The sequence below is a fragment of the Stylophora pistillata genome, chromosome 2 (assembly GCF_964205215.1).
Source record: "Stylophora pistillata chromosome 2, jaStyPist1.2, whole genome shotgun sequence".
Taxonomy (NCBI): Eukaryota; Metazoa; Cnidaria; class Anthozoa; order Scleractinia; family Pocilloporidae; genus Stylophora; species Stylophora pistillata.
Genome location: NC_142520.1, coordinates 16,513,684 through 16,519,944, shown reverse-complemented (window position 1 = coordinate 16,519,944; position 6,261 = coordinate 16,513,684). Strand labels below are relative to the sequence as shown.

The 6,261-nt window shown below is 37.3% G+C and overlaps 1 long non-coding RNA gene across 1 annotated transcript; it reads left to right on the top strand.

The window, feature by feature from the left end:
- The first annotated feature begins 471 nt into the window (after positions 1–471).
- Positions 472–3,271, top strand: LOC148737393 (uncharacterized). The gene is made up of 3 exons (XR_015996107.1): positions 472–536; positions 1,190–1,250; positions 2,263–3,271. It is a non-coding gene; the product is annotated as an uncharacterized LOC148737393 (long non-coding RNA).
- The last annotated feature ends 2,990 nt before the right edge of the window (positions 3,272–6,261 follow it).

The window sequence follows — 6,261 nt, the reverse complement described above, 5'->3', positions numbered from 1 at the left end:
GGTCGCAATTTCTAACTCTGAGCGTTTCAACTCTCTCGATTACTTAGTGATTCTCCCAACATCTCGATCACCTCGTCGACTACAAGTATTCAAATAGACATCATTTTGTAGGTTCAGTTTTTTCTACATACAGTGCAAGTCTTCTTCATTATCATTTCTATATTTTGTTTGGACTTAAGAGCTATTTGGAGCAATTAATTGGCTTAATGGAAGGGCCATGGGTTAGCTTTACTATGAAGACCACTTTATACATTTGACGACATTGGTTCTATTACTCAGTGACAAAGGTAAAGAAGAGGGTGGTATTTGATCGGTCACTCATGAGGTTAGGGCAAGAGGTTGAATTATTGAAGCATATCTTTCATCTTTACATTCACTGGAAAAATTAATGATTTTTTAACATGCTTAAATAGAAAGAAGATTGAACAACTCAATACTAATATAGTGTTTGTCAAATACATCATCTCCTTCAGATGTTCAAAGAGTGGAAGAGGAAGAGAAGGAGCTTGAGCCTGACTTAGAGATCGGAAAGGAAGGTAAAATACCCTCTAAATCCGCCAACATAGAGTCAAAGTGTTCATAAAGTGACACATAATCACTCCAACTTATCGCTTAAAGAAAGTCGGAACGTGGTGATTCACATCAGAAGTGACTGATTCGAGAGAAAAATGAAAACACTGGGTATTATTATACTTCGTCTTAGTGAGGAGCCAAAATCTGTCTTGAAGTACTGAAATTTGATGTATGTCACATTTGAATTTGTTGAGTGACTCCCTTTTTATAACATCTATAACTTGACAGGTACTTGCTCAAATGTACACTAAATAGAGAAAATATAAATAATGATTTTGATAAACACTTCAACACAGACAAGCGAGCATTGTGTTAGAAATAATATATTAAACAACAACAAACATATGAAACATATGTGTGAACTGCGGTTATGAGACGTATATGAGCACGATCCTTCGCAGTAAAGCACTATTTGAGCAATAGTGAAAATCAGACCTGAAAAAAATTTCAGGCCTGTACGGGATTCAGGTCAGTGGTTCGAATCCCGTACAGGCCTGAAATTTTTTTCAGGTCTGATTTTCACTATTGCTCAAATAGTGCTTTACTGCGAAGGATCGTGCTCATATAAATAATATATTCATATTACGATATTTTGTATTTCCGTGTCTTTTCGTAGTTCATCCAGGGGAGGAAGAGGTGTTTGATACCAGGCTTTAGTTCTCTGTTTTTGAGCCAAGGTAAATCTTTATTATGTTTGCTTTAATACTGAATACCACTAACTGAAGGGGTGTGGAAAACAAAGCCCAGAAAAGAACTCGCGTTTTGATCGATATCTTATCAAAGTTACACTGTACGACATTAGTCTTACATATATCATTTAAAATGAAGGGTAAAAATATCTTATTTTTGTCTTGATGTATTACCGTGTACATGCATGGACGGTTGCCTCCTGATTACTTAAACCTCTTAATACATGTATGAGTCCCACTGACTTTCTTTCCCAGTTAAACAGAGTAAACTTCCATGTGTTATTCAAAGCTTATGGTCCATCTAACAAGGCTCAAAATCGAGATTCTGACTGCAATTGATATAACTGAAGCGGGCTCTGGCGAAGAACATAGCACTGTAACTACTAATGATTGTAATGTCCTGGTTACGGTTTTACATACGCGTCGATCTGCGTTCTGATTTTGGCGATGTATGACTTCAAAAAAGTGAAATCAAAACGAGTCCTGTGTGGCTAGCGGTCTCTATGAGTGCCCTGTGCTGCATATCCTTTGTTAACTCGCATCTACCTGCCCTCCTCGAATTATTACCCTGCTTATTGACTAGTAAAACAATTTAAATTTGATAATCTAAGTTAGCCAACGTAACGAGTTTTTATATAACAGTATGGCTGACAGATCAATTGGCCAGCTGACGAGTAAGCATTCAGATTACATTGAGCTAATGACTGCTGGGCTGACCAAGGCTGACAGATGATCTAACTATTTAACTGCTTGATTGTCAGGCAGGCTGTCTGCCTAACTGCTGCTGTGTCTATCAGCTCGACTTTCTGCTTGACTTTTTGCCGGAATGTCAGCCTGACTGTACGCTTAAATGGTTGGCATGGCAATCGCTTATCCCATTTTTTAGCTGCCTGGCTGGAACAGACAGCCCAAAGCGACTATTTGATAGGCAGGTCAAGTAATCAACTAATTAGATACGTTTTGAAATCATTTATCTGTGTACTTTTCCTCTTTTCATCAGCAAAGAGACCGTCAGGGCTGGAGAAAAGAAACAAATAGTTCAAGAAATAGAAACAAGTAATTCTAGCAACGATCAAGTACAGTGTCTGTGACAATATCTTAGTCAACATAATCTGACAGTTTTTTTTTAATTTCCCTAAATGATTCCTTAGCTATATAACTCGTAGCATGGTATAGTTAGTATCAAAGATATTGGGCGCTATCTCTGAATAGGCGTGTAGTGACAGTTCTGTTTGTGTTTCAGAGTTCATTTGGTCTGATTCCATTTTCTTTTTGTGCTCAATTGCGATATATGTCTAGCTAGCTGATATTTTAGGTCTATTATTTCCAGCATATACTAAGATATCATAGATTTGAGAAAGAAGTTTAAGCTGCCTGACGGCTTCACCTGGAAAGCGGCTAAACACCGAAGATCACGCCCGCATGCTGATTCTTTTTTTAATGAAGTTATTTCCCTATCATTAATAGTACACAAGATTAACTTAAAGTGAGTAGGAAAATGCCTCAGTGGTCTTAAATATGAATATTAGCTGATTTTAATTATAACTTTTTAGCCTTCTTCGGGGCTTTTCTCTAGTCTAGGGGGGATTCAATATTTCAATTTCCTGAATAACTTTTTTCTAGAGTAGGTTCTACCTCAGATTTTTTTTTTAAACCGTACTTTGATAAAATGACATATATCATATTAACAAAAGCAAATGTTTAGCACTTAGATTGCGTATCGACGGTTAAGTGTCATAGGTATCTCTAGTTTAAGAAAAAAATCAGCTAATTTTAGAGAAAAAAATTAGTATGATCCTGAGGCAAATATGTCAAGAGATTTATTAGTATAACAAAGCTCTGTGGCTCATTGTTAACTCAAAACAAATTTAGGAGCATTTTTGCACCTAATGCGCGTTTTGAGACTAAAAAAGAGTTTTTAGATTGTGGCTCTACAACTTAGACAGCCGAACCGTTCACATGGCAGATACTTAGTAGTAATCAGAGTAAAATGTTGCATTTTTTGTTTCCTTTTATGTTCTTGTTTCGTTTTCATTTGTTTTGTTTTGTTTTGTTGTGTTTTGCCTTGTTTTGCTTTGCTTTGCTTTGTTTTGTTCTGTTTCGTTTGGTTTGTTTTGTTCTGTTTTTTTGTTTGTTTTTGTTTTGTTTTGTTTTGTTTGCTTTATCAGTATCTCTAAATGAAAGTAAATAAGAATAAAAATGGCACAAAAAAAGGAGAACAATTTACGGAATAGCACATTACCAACTAGTGTTCAGGCATTAAGTGATATAAGTAGCTCATTTCTATAATCTTTTTGACTCGTTTTCAAGCATTATGGTAATTTAAAAGTAAAGTGAAGTCTACTTTCGCAATGTTAGGACGTTTTCCACGACTGAGCGAGAGGATCCATTATACAACTTGGACAAACGTTTGGGTACTTAAGTCAGTTATGAGTTAATTGGTAGGACAACAACATAAATAGTTTTCTGCAAAACTCACTAGCGAGTATCTTGCACTCAAGCTGCGAATGTAATCATTGAGTTTCATGGGTATCTCTTGTCGATAAATAGACAAATGAATAGAACAAGTGATCGCATGAAAAAAAAAAGAATTACACAGGTTGACATCGCGTATGAGAGATTTCGTAGTTTATCAATAACCTAGCTCATTTCTTAGATTTTTTAACTTGTTTGCAAGCATGATAGGCATTAGGACTTTAAGTGACGTCCAAGCATATTACTCTTATATTATTCATATTTCTCTTGAAAATAAAATGAAAAAAATTAATAAATTAATAAAAAAAGGTCTAAGAATATCACTAAGTTAGATATTTGGTAGTGATTTGTGTTTAGTTTTGTAGTTCATTTGTAGATTTTTTAACTCATTTTGAGAAATCTAGCTCATTGTAACACGTGATATTCAAACTGCTTGATAGCATGGTCCAAATGCGATCGTCAAACAAGGCTTTTACAGTAAGAAAAACCTGAACATGATTGTGGCTTTTAGAGGGATATGGCACCGAGTTTAGAACATTGTACCAAGCTATAAAATTGTCAATAAATGAGTCATCTTTACTATAAACCATAGCCTTCAATAAAACACCTTTTAGACCTTACGCTTGAGTCTTTTGTCAGGAAAGTATTGAGTCTTGCTTAAGCTTTATCTGCAGTGTTATTGACTCTGTCTGGGAAGGGGTACAGGGACGGCCCTGAGACTCAAGTAGAGCTGGACTTGTGATTTTTTGTAAAAGTTGAAGGCCGTTTAAAAAATTCTGTTCTTTTATGGCGTTTTTCAGGGGAGCGGAGCGAGCGCAACAGAGTGTTTCGCCCCTCTCGCCAAACCTAGACAATGGAATTGTTACAGATGGGCTGTCGGATAAAATGAATTGAGAAATCTGGTAAAATGATGCAGATTTTGTTTCGTTTTATGTTGCGCTACTTCGCTACGTTTGTTTTTCAGTGCTCTGAATACATTCTATGTAATTTCCCTCTTCAAAACAACAACATGAAATAACAAAAATGTGAATGCTTCGAGAAAGGGAACCCCAAATCCCGGTCTCCATATAATCGTCCCTGTCGCAACAGTCGTCTCGGCCGCTTACCGGGGCGGCAGAAGCGACAGACGCGACTGAAGCGATCCTTGCGAAAACTGGTTTCCATTAAATCGTATGTATCGGATCAAATAGTAGAAAGACTGGGACTAGTCACTTTTACCGCCAAAACCAAAATAAAAATGGCGGCAGTCGATCGAAGAAGAAGATTTTTGGCGTGTTTTTTGCTTCTCCGAAATGTTTTGCGAAGAAGAAGCGAGAGAGAACATCGAAGAAAGCATCGGTTTTAGGTTCGGACCATATTCCAGGACAGAACGTCTGGGAATTTTTCATACTCTCCTTCAAGAGATGAAAGACAAAGATCGCGAGTATTACTACAAGTAAGCTTGAGCTTTTAACCACTTTCAATTACGTGCTGTAATTAATCAGGGGCATCATGGGATATGTCGCGTCGCTTCTGTCGCAAGGGTCGTGTTCACCGGTTTCCATTAAAAATATGCGATCGCTTCTGAGTCATTTCCAGTCGTCTCAGTCGCAAGGATGGAACTCGAGTCTATCTCGGACGACCGATCGTTTCTGTCGCAAGGATCGTCCCGGCTGATCGCAAGAGCGTTTCCATGTGATCGTCCCTGTTGCTTCCAAGTATTTCAAGCGACAGAGACGACTGTTGCGACAGGGACGAGTTATATGGAAACCGGGCTTAACGACGAGTTATCTACGGTTCTGTTTGAAATTCAACACTGCTCATATAATTTTCCTAGAGATGTAGTCTGACGCCGCTGAGAACGGTTTTTGCATTAACCTACTCGCGAAATTTCTTATAAGGAGTATAAACTAATTTCCATCAACATTGGCACCCTGATGGCTTAAGGTTCCCTAGTTCTCTTAGGAATCCGCGATTTAAAAGGCAATGAGAAAGAAGCAGAAAAAAAACAACAACAGATGGAAAGATTCAATGAGCAGAGCAAGCGCTCTGCTCTTGCGTTTTGTACATCCCTTAACCGTCCTACTAAAAACCCCAACGTGAGATGGTCTTCTCTAGAAGGGAGAATCTTGGAAAACTATCAATCAAACTCAACACATGCATTGACTAAAGCAGGAGTAAGTACATTGGTCTCATCGAAAGACTCTTAGAAAGAATGAAAGTTTAATTTTGATTTAGATATGCCCGACCTTCTGTATCCCGTCGTATGTTACGCCTTTACCTTTACCTCCGCAATTAAAAGGAATTCTGACTACAGTCAGTATAAATATATAACGTAAAAAAATAAAAGTCAATAACAAGAAACTCAACTCGGCTCCGATCACTTTTATTATTGACTGCGTATGCTGTTAGATGTATACCTTGAGAAAAATCAAAACTTTCAATCGCAATCAACGTTTGGTTAATGTTGTTACTTGCCGCAATACGCTATTATAGTAGACAGTAAATCTTCCCCAAGGTAATAACAGACTGGCAAAATGTTATA